This window comes from Hylobates moloch, unplaced genomic scaffold, assembly GCF_009828535.3.
Source record: "Hylobates moloch isolate HMO894 unplaced genomic scaffold, HMol_V3 SCAFFOLD_17, whole genome shotgun sequence".
Taxonomy (NCBI): Eukaryota; Metazoa; Chordata; class Mammalia; order Primates; family Hylobatidae; genus Hylobates; species Hylobates moloch.
Genome location: NW_026652292.1, coordinates 11656145 through 11672327, shown reverse-complemented (window position 1 = coordinate 11672327; position 16183 = coordinate 11656145).

Sequence of the window (16183 nt, the reverse complement as noted above, 5' to 3'; positions counted from 1 at the left end):
AGCGTTCCTGCCCCACCAAAATAACTTCAGGGCTTGGCAAATGTGGACCAAGAATTAGAGAAAACGCGAAAAGTGGATCTTGATAATAAAGAACGAAACTCTTCTAGAACATATCTCTAAAGTAAAATAATATAAAAATATTGATGTGGGAGCATGCTCCCATAACTCAGATAACTTAGGATATAAAGTTCTGAACAGGACACCTGGAGATAGTCCTAAAACACTTCTAGGATGGCTCCCTAAAGTTTATCTCTTTCTCCCTACTTCTCTTTCTTTCTCTCTCTCTTTCTCTTCTTCTCTCCTTCACCCTCTTCTTCTCCCTGTCTCTCTGTATTTGTGTGTATATATAAATACATATATATGTGTATGTATATATATATATATATAGAATATCTATACTTAACACTTCAGTGGAAATATCAGAATTGTTTCATAAGAATATTGATAGAAGGGTCAAAAACATAAAGAGGTTTTCCTAGGGATGTTGGCTACAGGGCCATCTTATTAATATCAGATGAACCAAAGCTCCATCATGAACCACTGCTCTCTATTAAGTAGCAGTATATAGAGTCTACATGATGTAAAAAGCTCTCCATAACGTAAAAAGCAGCTCCAGGCATGCTTGCCATAGTAGAGACAGAGTACCTAAACAAAGGCCATTAAAAGACTCTACAACTGGTACTGCTCATCATAAACTGGAAATTTTCAGCCCAGCCAGTCCTAAAGTTGAGTGGGAACCATAGTACTCCATAGCACAGTGAAATAGCAGTGGTTTTGGCTTCAAGTCTGGAGTATTCATGTATTACATATATGCCCTCTGAGGAACAGTTCATTTAATTTATCTCATTCTGTAGCCTTGTGAGAGGATCCTTAAGAGCAGCAGATGTCAGAAGGAAAAATTACAGTTCTGTTCTATGGAGACATCAACGTGATATGATGGTGTACGATCAGAGTGGACACACCACCCCAATCTAGGTGGCCCCAAAATGCTCCTAGTACACATGACTTTGACCAGTATTTCTGGCCATCAAATTTGTGAGGAAGGAGAAGTGGCCTGAGGTAGGGATATTCCCGGAATTCTAGGCCATACTGAGTGGCTTAGCTTTTTAAAAGTAATTATCTATTTATTATCAGAGTCCTGGAAGGAGCAAATAGACAATTAGAAACAAAAAAGCCTAAGAAAGAAGCATTTGAATGCATTAGTGGAAAGGGACATGATGGGTGAAAGTCTCCACACTCGCCAGGTAGCATCCACTGTAGAAAAGGCATTATACCAGATTACAAATGGCAGAAAATACTTTGTAGTCTCTCCCATCAAGTCTCTTTTGCCATCATTTAAATCTGGGATGGCCATGTTACTTGCTTTGAGAAATACAATAAGGCAGAAATGACAAATTGTAAGTTCTAAGCCTTGACTTCAAGAGGACACGTAGCTTCTGCTCTTGCTCTGTTGGAACATTTTTACCCTGAGCTAGGCTGCTGGTGAAGTCACGTGAAAAGTTGTATGAAAAGTATCTCAGCCAAAAGCCAGCAATCAAAGAGACATCAAAGCAAGGTCATTCCGTGTTATCTAGTGTTAGTTTAACTGACAGCTCACTGTGGCCAAATGGATATGGCCAAATGAGAAGGAGGGGAGAAGAAGGAAAGCAGGAAAGCAAGTAAGGAAGAAAAAGAGGGAAGGGAGGAAGGGGATGATAGATATACTGCTATATGCGAAAGAGGAGCCAAAGAGTAAAAGCTACTGCATAGCATCAAGGTTTGACTCTGAAACACCAACACCATCACTGGGTAAACAACCCCTGGACATCGTCTCTTCAGTGTTTTAAGCAACAGACTTGCATACCTGAAACAGGGTGCTCATCTGGACAAGAACGATAGGTTTTTCTACTTACTATGAGGGAGGGATTTTTGCTCTATTTGTTGTAGCACAGCATGACTTTATAGCAAATGTAATCTCATTAGTAATATCATTAGTATAAATATATCTGAGATACTAGAATATTTCTATTATTAATACTCTTTTTTAGTGTTTCAGTAAATTTTTACTACAAATAGAAATAATTATTAAAAATTTTGGTGAAGAAATCCCGGAGTCTGGCATTTATTTTAAATTGAATGTTTTTAGTTGACTTTTACCAATAATGTTGCAATTTACTTCTTGTAGCAACAGTGCACATGCTCCAAAATGTGACTAAGCATACATATGTCGACATAAGGTATATTTTTCTTGTGTCTCCATGCCCACATGTGAACAGCTTATTTTTAACTTTAAAAAATAAAGACCAAAAGAAGCAGTAATTAAATAGATTGGCAGAATAGAATACTTTGCCTCATCTTTAAATTTGTTCTGCATTTCCTCAATGCATAGTGAAACAGATGTTATATTTTATCTTTGGGGCAGAGTTTGTCCAAAGTGCATATAAAACTGTCGTATATGTGATTTCCATTGAAATATATTCTCTGCTCTGCTTGTGAAATCTGTTGTATTGATATGAGATTAATAGTACAAAGGGACAAATTTGTTTTTAAACAAAAATAACATAATTATAGTTGTACTCCAATTGCACTTAACTTCCTTTGCTTTTGTTTTCTCTTTTTCTCTAATTTTGTTCCCTTATATGTCAACATACATTTTTCTAGGGTTCTCAGTGTAAGTTTCTCACTATTTTTTCAATTAATATTTTCCAGAAGGGGTTAAAATAGCTCTAATTTCAACTGGAAAGGAACCAATTGTGTTTTGGGAATATTTTAAATCATTTAGACAGACTTTTATTATTTGATTTCTATTTTGAACATTATCAAACCTAAATAAAAACTGTAAGACTAGTACAATAAAAATTGATTAAACTTTGCTTAGATTTACAGATTTCTAACATTTCCTTATTTATTTTTATCTATATATATTAGGATTATTAATATTTATGTTGAAGCATCCATAATTAGGTGTTGGATAACATGATCCTTCACCCTTAAATTCTTTAGTATGAATATCCTAGGAACTAGGAGAACATTCTCTTATGAAACTACAAGGCATTTATCAAATTCACGTAATTTACATGGATGCAATACTTCTAATTCTCACCAAATTCATGTTTAACTTTTATTAATTACCTATAAAACCTCCTCCATAGCAATTTTTATTCAACTCCAATTCCAACACAAAAATGTATTTTGCCTTTAAAGTTAATGTTCCTTTAGCATACTTTATTCTGCAACTGTTTTTCAGCCTTTCACATTGATATTTCTGAATTGTAAAGGCCAAGAGCTTTATAGAAGGTCCCAGAAGTTGTGTTTGCTTGCATATTTTATCCTAACTAGATACAGGTAATGCATTTTTGGCAGGAATATATTTGAAGCTGTATCCTTTTCAGTGTAAAATGATACATCAAGGAACACCTGGTATCAGTGCACGCCATCACTGATGCTGGTAATCTTGGTGTGGAAGTGACCATCAGATTTCCCCATACACAGATTCCTTCCTTCCCTTAGAATTTAATAAGTCATTTACGGGGAGCAATTTTGATCCTGTTTTCAACAAATATTCACCTAATGTTTGAACTTCCATTGATACATATCAAAATCATTTTTTATTACGAGTTTAACTGTCATTTCTTCCAGGTTAGTTGATATTATAATGTGAAGAATAATTTTACTTTCTCCTACCTTTATGTATTTCTTTGTTTTACAGTTTTAACTGTTTTTATTATAACTTAAAATTGGAGAGTGGGATCAAGAAGGTTTTGTTTTTACTTTGCAATCACATAAATTTACTATGCTTTTCAAAGAGTAAATGCATATTAGAAACAAAGTAAACTTTGTGGTTTGCAGAGTGCTAAAGTGATCCCCAGTGACTTACTCCTGTGTAACTCCTTTCCTTTGATTATGAACATAACCTGTGGACATGAGGGAATATGATTTCTATGATTATTTGTTGTATGGCAAATAGGATTTTTGCAAGCGCAAAACAATTCTCATATTTGTGAAAACCATTGATACTACTTGGAGAAATATACAGATTCTCTCTATAACTTTTGTTTCTAAAAAAGAGTCAGATAATATCCGATATTAATACATCTTTAAATTATGCTCTGGGTCCAACTCTTTCACAAAAGAACAGGTTTGCTGACAAGCATTCTCTAGAAAAATCCCGTACCCTCAGTAATGTCACAGTATAGTTAGAAATCCTAAAAAATCTCATGCCTGTTAAGCTAACACAGCTTGTTCTTAGAGATGGTATCCAAACTATACCAAGTTTAAGTCCACCTTTTAACATACCAGTCCTCTACTATCCTGGATAATTAGGTTAGCCAAATGATTTTGCATTTACACGAAGCCTAATTTTATCATATTATGACTCACATTATATATTTATCTACATAGATAAACTAATATGTGACTTTCTAGAAAATATAGACAAACTATATTTCCTAAGTCAATTTTCAGAAAAATGGATGTAAGCTTCCTTTATTATATGAAACCACAGAATCTGTTTCGAATGTTTTTATATATGCTTCTTACGTTAGTTACTTTTGTGGCAGCACAGTCGTTGAAGATTGGCTGATGTCCAGTCTTCAGGCAGGATAACTGTTGTCAATGATGGAGTATACATCTTTTTATCTTTAGCTCAGTGAATTAATTTTAAAGAGCCTGCAGAATGTTTGAATGACTGCCATCTGGTCCTGGTGATTTTCTTGCAATATAATTTATTGATATAGTTCATCATTTCCAACTTAAAAGGCTGTCTAGGATAAAGCCTTACCTCCCACTAAATAACAACTACCAAGGTAAATGTTGCATGTATTACCACGAATGTCAGTTCAGAAGAGGTATGTGTCTGTACTGCAATCTCCTTAGTGTCCAATATTAACAAAGTGATTTACAAATATGAATTTTAGGCCCGGAGCGGTGGTTCGCTCCTGTAATCCTAGCATTTTGGGAGGCCGCGGTGGGTGGATCACCTGAGGTCAGGAGTTTTAGACCAGCCTGGCCAACATGGCGAAACCCCGTCTCTACTAAAAATACAAAAATTAGCTGGGCGTGGTGGCCGGCGCTGTAATCCCAGTTATTCAGGAAGCTGAGGCAGGAGAATCGCTTGAACTGAGGAGGCAGAAGTTGCAAGGAGCCGAGATCAGACCATTGCACTTCTGCCTGGGTGAAAGAGCGAAATTTGTCCAAAAAAAAAAAAAAAAGAGAAAGAAAGAAAGAAAGAGAGACAGAGAGAAAGATGATTTTCAGCCTAATATTGGCAATAAGAAGCCTTTCTTCTGATTAGCTTCACTTCAATTAGGACTTTTATCAATATACACTTTCAGCATTGTACATGAAATGTTTGGCAAGAGGCAGATGACTAGTCTCTCTGTGGTCATTTCCTGATGCATTCATATCTCAGGCCAGAATCTCCCTGCTTTCCACTTAACTTCCTACCATCTCTAGGTCCTACATCACCATTCTGTTATCCGTATTTACTACCCTTCTATTACAGTTGTTTTGCCTCCACAACATGTATGCTAGATTTCACAAATTCTTTATGTCTTATGTAGCCAAACACTCTCAATTCATGACAGAACTAAATGTCCAAAATAATTAACATCGGGGAAAAGGAAATAGTTTGATTACAGAGGAATAATAATTACAACATGTCTTGATCATAAAAATATTTTTATATTAAATAATTGAAATGAGTGACTAATGATTTAACCACGAGTTGTTGTGAACTTTAAGCTGAGAATACTGATGAAGACAGTGAGTTTATGTATTTATATGTGTGACTATAAATACATTTTAATAAAGGTAAATCCTCATATGGTATTGTATAAATATATTTCAAACATGAAAATTTAAAAATAGCTCTACATACTTTTGGTTTAGAAATAGAGTTTAAATACTAGAGAAATATGGTTGTAAATACCAAATTAAAAAGCAAACAAGATTTTAATGTTTTTAATTTTTTTTTCTATTTTAAGAAAATTATTGATTTCCATGCTGTTGTAAAAAATAATACGGAAGTACTATGTACCTTTTATTAGATCTACTCTAACGATTGCATCTTGTAAAACTATAGAACTATATTTTAATCTGGATTTTGACATAAATATAGACAAGATACAGAACATTTCCATCCTTTATGTTACTCTTTTATATCTATGACCACTTTCCTTCCACTTTCTCCCCCTTTTTAACTCCTAGCAACTACTAATCTGTTCTTTATTTCTGTAGTTTCATTTTGATAATTATATATAAAAATTGTATCATAAAATATATAATGTTTTGGGATTGGCTTTTATTATTATAATTCTCTGAAAATTCATCAAGATTCTTATATTTATAAAGAGTGGTTTTTTCTCCCTTGTTGAGAGAGACTCTATGATATTGACATACCATGGTTTTGTGGGGTTTTTTTTCTATTTATCCATTGAATAACATCTGAGTTGTTTCCAAATAAAGCTTCTATAATTATTTATGTGCAAGTTTTGTGTGAATATACGTTTTCATTTTTCTTGGATAAATGTCAATTATTGTCGGCAAATGGTAATCAAACTGTGGTTCATATGGTAGTGATACGTTCAGATTTTTGAGAAATTGCCAAATTGATTTTCAGGGTGGCTGCCCCATTTTGTATTTCAATCATCGGTGTGTGAGTGATTGCACTTCTTTGTGTGTTCATCAGCATGTAGTGTTGCCACATTTTTTGGTTTGGTTTGATTTTGTTTTTAAATTTTACATTTCTGATATGTCTGTAGTAATAGTTCATTGTGGTTTTAATTTGCCTTGCCTTGGTGGCTAATGATAAGGAATATCTTTTCATGTGTTTATTTGCTATCCATACACCTTATTTATTAAAATGGTTCTTCACATCCTTTGCCCATTTTTTCATTTGATTTCTCATTTTCCTCCTGTTGCCTTTTGAGACTTCTCTGTAAAATCTAGATAAGAGTCTTTTGATAGCTATCTAATTTGAAGTTGTTTTCTCCAGCCTGCAGCTTGTCTTTTATCCCTCTTCAAAGGGTCATTCACAGTGAAAATATATTTCGATGTTCTTAATGAAGTCTTACTTATCAAAATTTTCTTTGATTTTTGTGTCTTTTGTAAGAATTCTTTCTTTTCCCCAACTTTAAGTTAAGGGGTACATGTGCAGGACATGAGCGTCTACACAGCAAAAGAATTCTTTACCCAGCTCTAGATCTCAAATATCTTTCTCCTAATTTCCAAAAGTTTTATTTTTCACATTTTACATTTGTCTATAATTATTTTAAAAAATAAAAGCATAAATTTAAGGTGTACAGTGTGATATTTTGATATACATGTACATTGAGTAATGGTTACTACAGAAAACTAACATATTCATCACCTCACATCGTAACCTTTTAGCAGGTGTGTGTGGCGAGAACACTTAAGACCTACTCTCTTAGCACAGTTAAAATAGTCAACACGGTATTAATAACTATAGTCATTATTCTGTATATTAGATCTCTATAAAGTTTTCACATGACATAATTGAAACATATCTTTTGACCAACATCTATTTCTCCCACTCTGTCTGTAATCCATTTGGAGTTAATCTTTTTATAAAGTTTGAGACATGTCCAATTGCTATAATGAATGTTAGAACATTTGTTGCAAAGGTTATGTTTCCTTTATGATTTTGCTTTTGCACTTTTTTCAAAACTCAATTGGGCATATTCGTATGGGTCTATTTCTGAGTTCTCTATTCTGTTTTGTTGATCTATGTATTGATCCCTCCATCAATATCACACAAACTTGATTACTGTAGGTATATAGTGAGTCTAAAAATGGATAGACTGATTTCTCTTTTTATATTCATAATTTTCAATATTATTTTAATTCTTCAGGTCTTTTGCTTTTTTATACCAATTTTAGAATAATGTTCATTATATCTATAAAAATCTGAATGATATTCTGATATGAATTAGGTTATACCTGTATATAATTATGGATAATTAACATCTTTGATGTGCTGTGTCTTCCAATTCATGAACATAGTATATCTCTCTCTTTATTTAAATCTTCTTTGATCTTTTGATAACCATTGCACATCTTTTAATATACAAGTCTTCTACATATTTCATGTACAACAAAACATTTCTTCTTGTGTGCGAACAACTGAAGATGGTATAAAATTTTTAATTTTAGTATTTGTGTGATTATTGCTGGCATACAGAAATACAAATTATATTTGAATGTTTATTTTGTATCCTGCTTGTATCTTGTGTCCTTGATGACCTAATTTATTCTAGGAGGTTTTTGTGTATTAGTTGAGAGTTTCAATGGCGACAATTATGTCATCAGCAAATAGGGACTTTTTTTTATCTTCAATTGCAGCATGCATGCCCTTTATTTATTTATTTATTTATTTATTTATTTGGCCATATTGAAGTCTTTAGAGCTTCTAGAATTGAATTGATTGAGAATATTGAGAGATGACCCTATTGTCTTGTTTTCAGTCTCAGGGAAAATGCATTCAGTGTTTCTCTCATTAAGTCTTTCTCCACTGAATATAAAGCTACCTGTAGGATGTTTTTGTACATATTATTTATCAATTTGAAAAAGGCCTTCTTTATTTCTATTTTTCTAGAAGTTTTTTCATGACTGATGTTAATATTGTCAATTACTTTTTCTACACTTAATGCTATGATTGTGTAATATTTCTTTGTAACTCTATTAATATAATGAATTAAATTGTCTTTTAAAAATTATTGATATAGCTTTGCTCCTGTAGAAATAAATCCCCCTTGGTCACGGTGTACAATTTTTAATATATTTCTGAATTTCTTTTCCGATCCTGTTTTGTTGAAGATATCAGTATCTATTTTCATGTGGAATATTGATCTATAGTTTTCTTTCTTGTGCTGTCACAGCCTGGTTTTAATATCAGGATAACACTAAACTCATGAATGCGTTGGAAGTGTTTTTGCTTTCTGTAATAAATTGTGTAGAATTGTTTTTTTTTTTTTTTAAATCTTTGTAGAATTATTCAGTGAAACGATATGCATTTGGGCATTTCTCTTTTTTAATGAAGTATTGATTTGTTTAAAATGAGTGTCTCATAAACAAGACATACATTGATCATTTTTATGTAGTCCACTCTGCCCATTTCAGTCTTTTAATTTTTATGTCTAGATCATTTATGTTTAATATATTCACTGATATTTTAAGACATCAATCTGCATTTTTTTCTTTTTGTTTGATTTTATGCTTCTGTATTTTCTTGAGTGTATTTAGGTTTTTTTTTTATTGCCTTCCTAGGGGTTTCTTAAACTATTTTTAGCATTTATTTTTGTTTATCTAGAATATTACTATGTGTATTATTTTGTACAAGACAGGGCTATAATTTTGGTTTCCATAGTCAAATATACTTTAAAAAGATCAAGAAGAGAAGGACAGTCTCTTGGCTTTACCCATATTATAGTATTCTTCTTCCTCCTCTTACATTAGTTTTCAATTGATGCCATAAAAAATTACCACAAATTCAATGGCAAAGAACAACACAAATGCATATTTTACAATATTGGAGGTCAGAAAGCCAAAGAAGTTTATAAAATCTGTGTTTCTTCTAAAGGATCTGTTGGGGAAAATCTGTGTACTTGTCCTTTCCAGATTCCCAGAAACTGCCCATGTTCCTTGGCACTTGAGCCCTTCCCAGAATTGGTATTGCTCCCACATCTGCTTTCATCATTATACTTTCATTCATGATTCTGACTTTCCAGCCTCTCTCTTGTATAGATATTTATGATTATATTGGGTACAGCCAGATAATCCTGTATGAAATTCCCCAGTCAATATTCTTAATGTAATTTCATCTGCAAAGTACCTTTTATTACATAAGGTAAGATATTCACAGGTTCTAAGGATTAGAATGTGGACATCTTTGAAGGTCATCATCATTCACATCACACTGATGTGCCAAGATTTTTTTCTGTTTAGATTTCAGAAGTTTGAGTATGGTGTGTCTTGGCACAGATTATCTTGAAACTATCCTTTTTGGAGCTTATTTCCTTCCTTGAATTTTGAAATTTTGAGGTGTTATATTAGTCAGGGTTCTCTAAAGGGACAGAACTAATAGGATAGATATATATATGAAGGGGAGTTTATTAGAATTGACTCACATGACCACAAGGTGAAGTTCCATAATAGGCCGTCCTCAAGCTGAAGAGCAAGGAAGCCAGTCCGAGTCCCAAAACTTCAAAAGTAGGGAAGCTGACAGTGTAGGCTTCAGTCTGTGGCCAAAGGCCCGAGAACCCCTGGCAAATCACTAGTGTACGTCCAAGAGTTCAAAAGTTGAAGAACTTGGAGTCTGATGTTCGAGGGCAGGAGGATCCATCATGGGAGAAAGATGAAGCCTGGAAGACTCAGCAAGTTTTATTTCACTTTTTTCTGCATGCTTTATTCAGGTCATGCTGGTAGGTGATTAGATAGTGCTGACCCACAATGAGGGTGAGTCAGCCTCTCCTAGTCCACTGACTCCAATGTTAACCTCCTTTGGCAACACCCTCACAGACACGCCCAGGAACAATCCTTTGCATCTTTCAATCAATCAAGTTGACAAGCAATATTAACCATCAGAGGTGTCAATCTGAATTTGTTGAATGTGTTGTTTTATGTCTTTTGCAAAATTTGGAAAATTTTCAGCCATTTTTAAAAATCTTTATTCAGAAACATCCTTTTTTTTTTTCTTTTCTTAAAGGACTTCATTTACACAAATACTTATTATTTTGCTATAGTCTCACATATCTCTGAGTTTCTATTCATTTTTATTTAGCGTGTTTCTTCCCTACTATTCAGGTGGGATAATTTCTAAGCAAATGTTTCTTGATTTATGATGGAATTACATTCTGATAAACCCATTGTAAGTTGAAAATAACATAATTTAACATAATACTTTCAACCTATAGTAGATTTATTTGGACGTAACCTCATTGTAAGTCAAGGAATGTAGTGAATGTGTATCACTTTCATGCCATGGTAAAGTAAAAAAAATGTAAGTCAAATCATTGTAAATCAGGGACAACCTGTAGTTCTATCTCCAAGGTCACTGATTATTTTTTATGTTCAGTATTTCATGCTACTGAGACTTTCCACTAAGCTTTTTTTTATTATTAGCATTTGTCATGGTATTATTCAGTCTTCAAAGTTTAATTTTTATCCTTCTTCGTGTTTTACCTTTTTCAGAATCCTTATTTATTTAGTATAATTATGTTGTCATTTCTTTCAAATGTATGATTCAGTGTTAAAGCATATTTATGATGTCTGCTATAGAGTCTTAGCCAAATACTTCTAATGTCTTTATTATCTTATTGTGGGCATCCAGTTATTGTCTTTTCTCATTCAGTTTGAGAAAACTGGTTCTTGGTAATGAGTGATTTCAGATTAAAATCTGAGTGTTTTGAATATTGTTATGAAACTTTTGGTCTTATTTATTATGATCGTATTTTTTCAAGCCTTGTACACAAACAGGTTTTAAGAGCTGACACATGTAAAAGAACATTTATGTTCTTGATTGAATGTACAGAGTGATTTATCTAAAATATAATTACATTATACATCTACTTATCTATACAGATAGATGTCTTTACTCATTTCTTGTATTTAAAGGACAATATATAAGATTTGATGGAAAGTTGGTATTTTAAGTATATTTTTACTGCCTTTTATACATTAAATCCATGTTTATTTTTGGATTCATATTTTACAAATTGACTGTTTGTGAAACAAATAAAACAAAATAAAACTTTTCTAAGGATATACATTGATCTTTCCTTGTGCTGATTAAGTAAATTTTATAAACCTGATACACAAAGAAAGGAAAATCCTACCTCAAATAATTTACAAGCCTATTGAAATTGGTTGGAAGCTGATTTATTTTAACGGTAGAATTTACATAATCATTTAGTATATGTATTACTGTCACTCTTTTATGAGCTTCTGTAAAAGAACCTGTATTTTATTTTAACAATACGAAACACATAGGCAATGTATGATTTCATTTCTTTCACTTTCCAAAGATGGTGATAAAAGGTCCCTTGACACTAATGTCACCTTACTTTATAGTAAGAAACCTATTATGTAGATTAACTAAGATGTTGTACAGAAAGGCTGGGATATCTTCTACAATGTAATAATAATTATGATGATATTACTGTTATTATAAAGAAATGACATTTGGTAATTTACATTTATCTAGAAAATCATCCATTTTCTCTAATATACAATTTTTATAAAGATGTCGTGTAATTTTATCTTAAATGTATTTTACTTATCTTATGTGTACTTTTGTATACTTTTAAAATGTTAACCTTATTATAAGCAATTTCTAATATCACTGTAATTTTTCATAACACAACTATAATAACTGTATACTACTATCATGTATGGAATTAGCAACTTTATATTACTATTCTACAATTTTTTGACACATTATTTCTATTGAATACATAATTTGAGATATTTTAGTATATTTCGATGTTTCTATATTTAATTAAATAGCTTTCAGGTTAGATGAACTACTGACTCAAAGCTATAAGACTTTTAAAGGGTCTTGCTACAAGTTATGCCATGAGCATACCCTTGGGTCAGTAAGTCTCCAAAACATTTCAAATGGTAGAAAAATTTATTTTTAGATAAAAGCACCATATACTTAGCCATCTTTAATTTTTGACACATTAATGTTAAGATCATGTTGGACTATTTTGTCATTATTCACAAATTTACTGATAATTATCTTTGATGACATTCTAGGAGTAAAATCACCAGGTTAAATCTTAGGAGAATTTTTAAGGATGCTTATCCAAGTTGTAAAAAGTTTTCTAGCATTACACTAATATCTGAAATGGGGTCGTAATAAAAAGCAAAACAAAAATGATTGATTTAATAGTTGATATTAGAAAACTATTGTTGTAATTTGCTATTACTTCATAATGAAGTAAGATTTTTTTTCCAACATGCTGACTAAAGTTTTGACCATCTTCTTTTATAAATTAGGGAAGATATAGTAGCATGCACCTTCCTAAGGGACTCTGTAGGCAATGACAAACTCAAAAGATGGACCTATTTGTAAATGCTAATAATATTTGCTAAGTGTGTGATACTAGAGAGTTTTTATCTTGACAAAAATATATTTAGCAGGACATATTCAGTCTGTCTAAATGGGTAAGTATACTTGTAAGTCATGGTTTAACAGAGCATATCTGGCTGGAGTATGAAAGAGAGCTAGGCAGATATTTTTCTCTCTGCATGCATATTGGAATATGAAAGTAGGAAGAACTGTCTTAGTTCATTTTGTGCTGCTATAGGAGAATACCTGAGACTGGTTAATTTATAAAGAACATAAATTTATTTGGATCATGGTTCTAGAGGCTGGGAAGTCCAAGATCAATGGACCACCTCTGGTAAGTACCTTTATGCTGTATCATCCCATGATGAAATGTAGAAAAGCAAGAGAGTCTAAGAGACAGAGAAAGAAGGGAAGATGGCCAAACTCATTCTTTTATCAGGAACCCACTTCCGAGATGGTGGCAGCAATCCATTCATAAGAACAGAATTTTCATCACCTTTACAACATCTCACCTCTCAGAACTGTTGCACTGGGGATTAAGTTTTAAACACATAAACTTTTGGTGACACATTCAAACTATAGCAAGATCCAAACCAAAATTCCCTCTTCTGAGAACAAAGTTCTGTGAACATTTTTGTTTTCTTACTTCAAAACCAGAAGTGACCTTATTTCAGGAGAAAGGGAAAATTGGGCAGTTGTACGTGAGAAGGTTGAGCCCCTCCAGAGAGACAAGCTGGGTTGTTGCCTCCTTCCTGCTAGTGTGCTTTGAATCTGCAATTGACATTGATGTTTCAGGATTCTTACAATTCTTGTAAATCAGCTTTCATAATCAATAGGTGTTAGTTTATTTTCCAAAATGACTTTAATATTAGTATTTCTCTATTTGGCTTACATTTGTATGCACTTTTACAAAAAGGATACTAGTAATGTGTGCCTTATGTTAGGTATGTCCATCTCAGCTCATAATTAAATTTGTTTTAAATATTCTCAGAATTTTGACATTTCTGAAAAAAATGCTCTAGTTGTACTCATTTTAACATTCAACAACACTTTTCATCTCAACACTGTAATTCTAAAATTAACAAATAATTGCTTATGGAAGTGTCAGTGTTTGCCTCTTTCCAAACAGATAAGTAGTAACTAATTTAAGTACCTTACTTAGCTATGTATTTTTCCTGAAAAATAAATTGCTTCTGCAAGTAAAAGCTGGAAATATTTTTGTTTTCTCAAACGCAGGCTTGATAAGCAAAGGTAATATCTAGTCAACCACAAACTCACCCACTATGGATTTGCCCACACATTACTGTTATTGCTGAAATTGAATGCACTTTCTCCTTTTGCATATCTCACATCTACGTCTATTTTTGAGACTTCAGTTTGTACTTCACTGTAACTCAGAACAATTCCTAGTGTGTTACAAACTTTAAAAAATGCTGAATAAAAGAGTAAACTAATAGGGGTCTGATGATATGCCTCGGTCTTTGTAAATGCCTTTATTTCATGAGGGAAACCCTGTCCTGTCTTCCTAGTCACTGGTGAGAAACTTGCTTCAGTCAGAAAGAATCTATTTATCTTTTAAGCTAAGAACCTTTAAGGATCAATAATTCTTCTGGTGCATAGGTCTTCATACAAATAATTTAATATTGACATCATTTTCAATTAAGAATGATTTGGCCATTTACCAGTAGATTTTTCCATTGGAATTAATTACTACCATACATAGAATTTCACTGGAGAAAACAACCTCCTCTGGCCTATAACATGTACAAGTAAACTATCTGAGAGTTTAAAAGTGATGTAGAGGATTTACATTCTATTTATTTGTTTTCTCTATTCAGATATTTTGATTGTAGACCTTGCTTTAAAAATGAAGTATATCTATTGAGGAGCTTGTATGCACAGTGCAGCTGGCCATACAGAAAAGACTGTAATATGAGTAGCAGTAATGATAGTAATAGCGGTAATATGCAGCCGTGTTTTCATGCAGTTGGCAAAACTAGACATTAAATGTGGCTTTGATAGCTTCATACTCTATTGTGTTTCAATGTCATATTTGGGTTCACAATTGGAAAAATCACGATTGCTAAATTATTCAGATAATTTAAAACACTAATAGTGATTCTTAGGAAGGGTATTATAAACGATTTGTAGACAGTCAACTCCTCTAAATACTGTATTTTTCTATTCCATCTCATGGTCTAGGAATGTTTATAGTTAAATAAGTTTTTGTAGTCCATGAAGAGTTGATTTCACCAAGTTTGCTTAAGCAAAATGTCATTAGCCAAACTAGGGCAGGATCCTGTAACTGTTACACCCAACTCGCTATTGCATGTAGTTCACATTAAAATCCATAAATAAGTAAGAATATAAATGAATAAACCAATAAATAAGAAGACTCTAATCATCAAAAGATACCAGTAAGTAGAATATGTTTGCAATAATTATATATGATGCAGAATTTTTATCCAGAATGAGTAAAGAGCTCCTACAGATCAATAAGAAAAGGATAGACAACCCTATTTTTAAAGTGTGGAGAAATCTTGAAGACACACTTTTCAAAGAAGAATTTTGAAATATTCAATAAACCTATCAATTAAACATATAGTATTAGGCCATTCTTGAATTGCTATAAAGCAATACCTGAGACTGGGTCATTTATAAATTTATAAGAAAAAAAGTTTATCTGGCTCACGGTTATGCAGGCTGTACAGGAGGCATCATATTGGCATCTGCTTCTGAGGAGAACTCAGGGAGCATTTACTCATGGAAGGTGGCGGAGGAGCAGGCACACCACAAGGCGAAAGCAGGAGCAACAGAGAGAGGGAATGGGGTGGGGAGGTGCTACACAATTTATTTATTTTACGTATGTATGTATGTATTTATTTATTTAGAGATGGAGTCTTGCTCTGTCACCCAGGCTGGAGTGCAGCGGTGCAATCTCGGCTCACTGCAACCTCTGCCTCCCAGATTCAAGCAATTCTCCTGCCTCAACCTCCCAAATAGCTGGGACTACAGATGCATGCCACCACGCCCAGCTAATTTTTGTATTTTTAGCACAGACAGGATTGCATCATGTTGACCAGGACGGTCTCGATCTCTTGACCTCGTGATCCA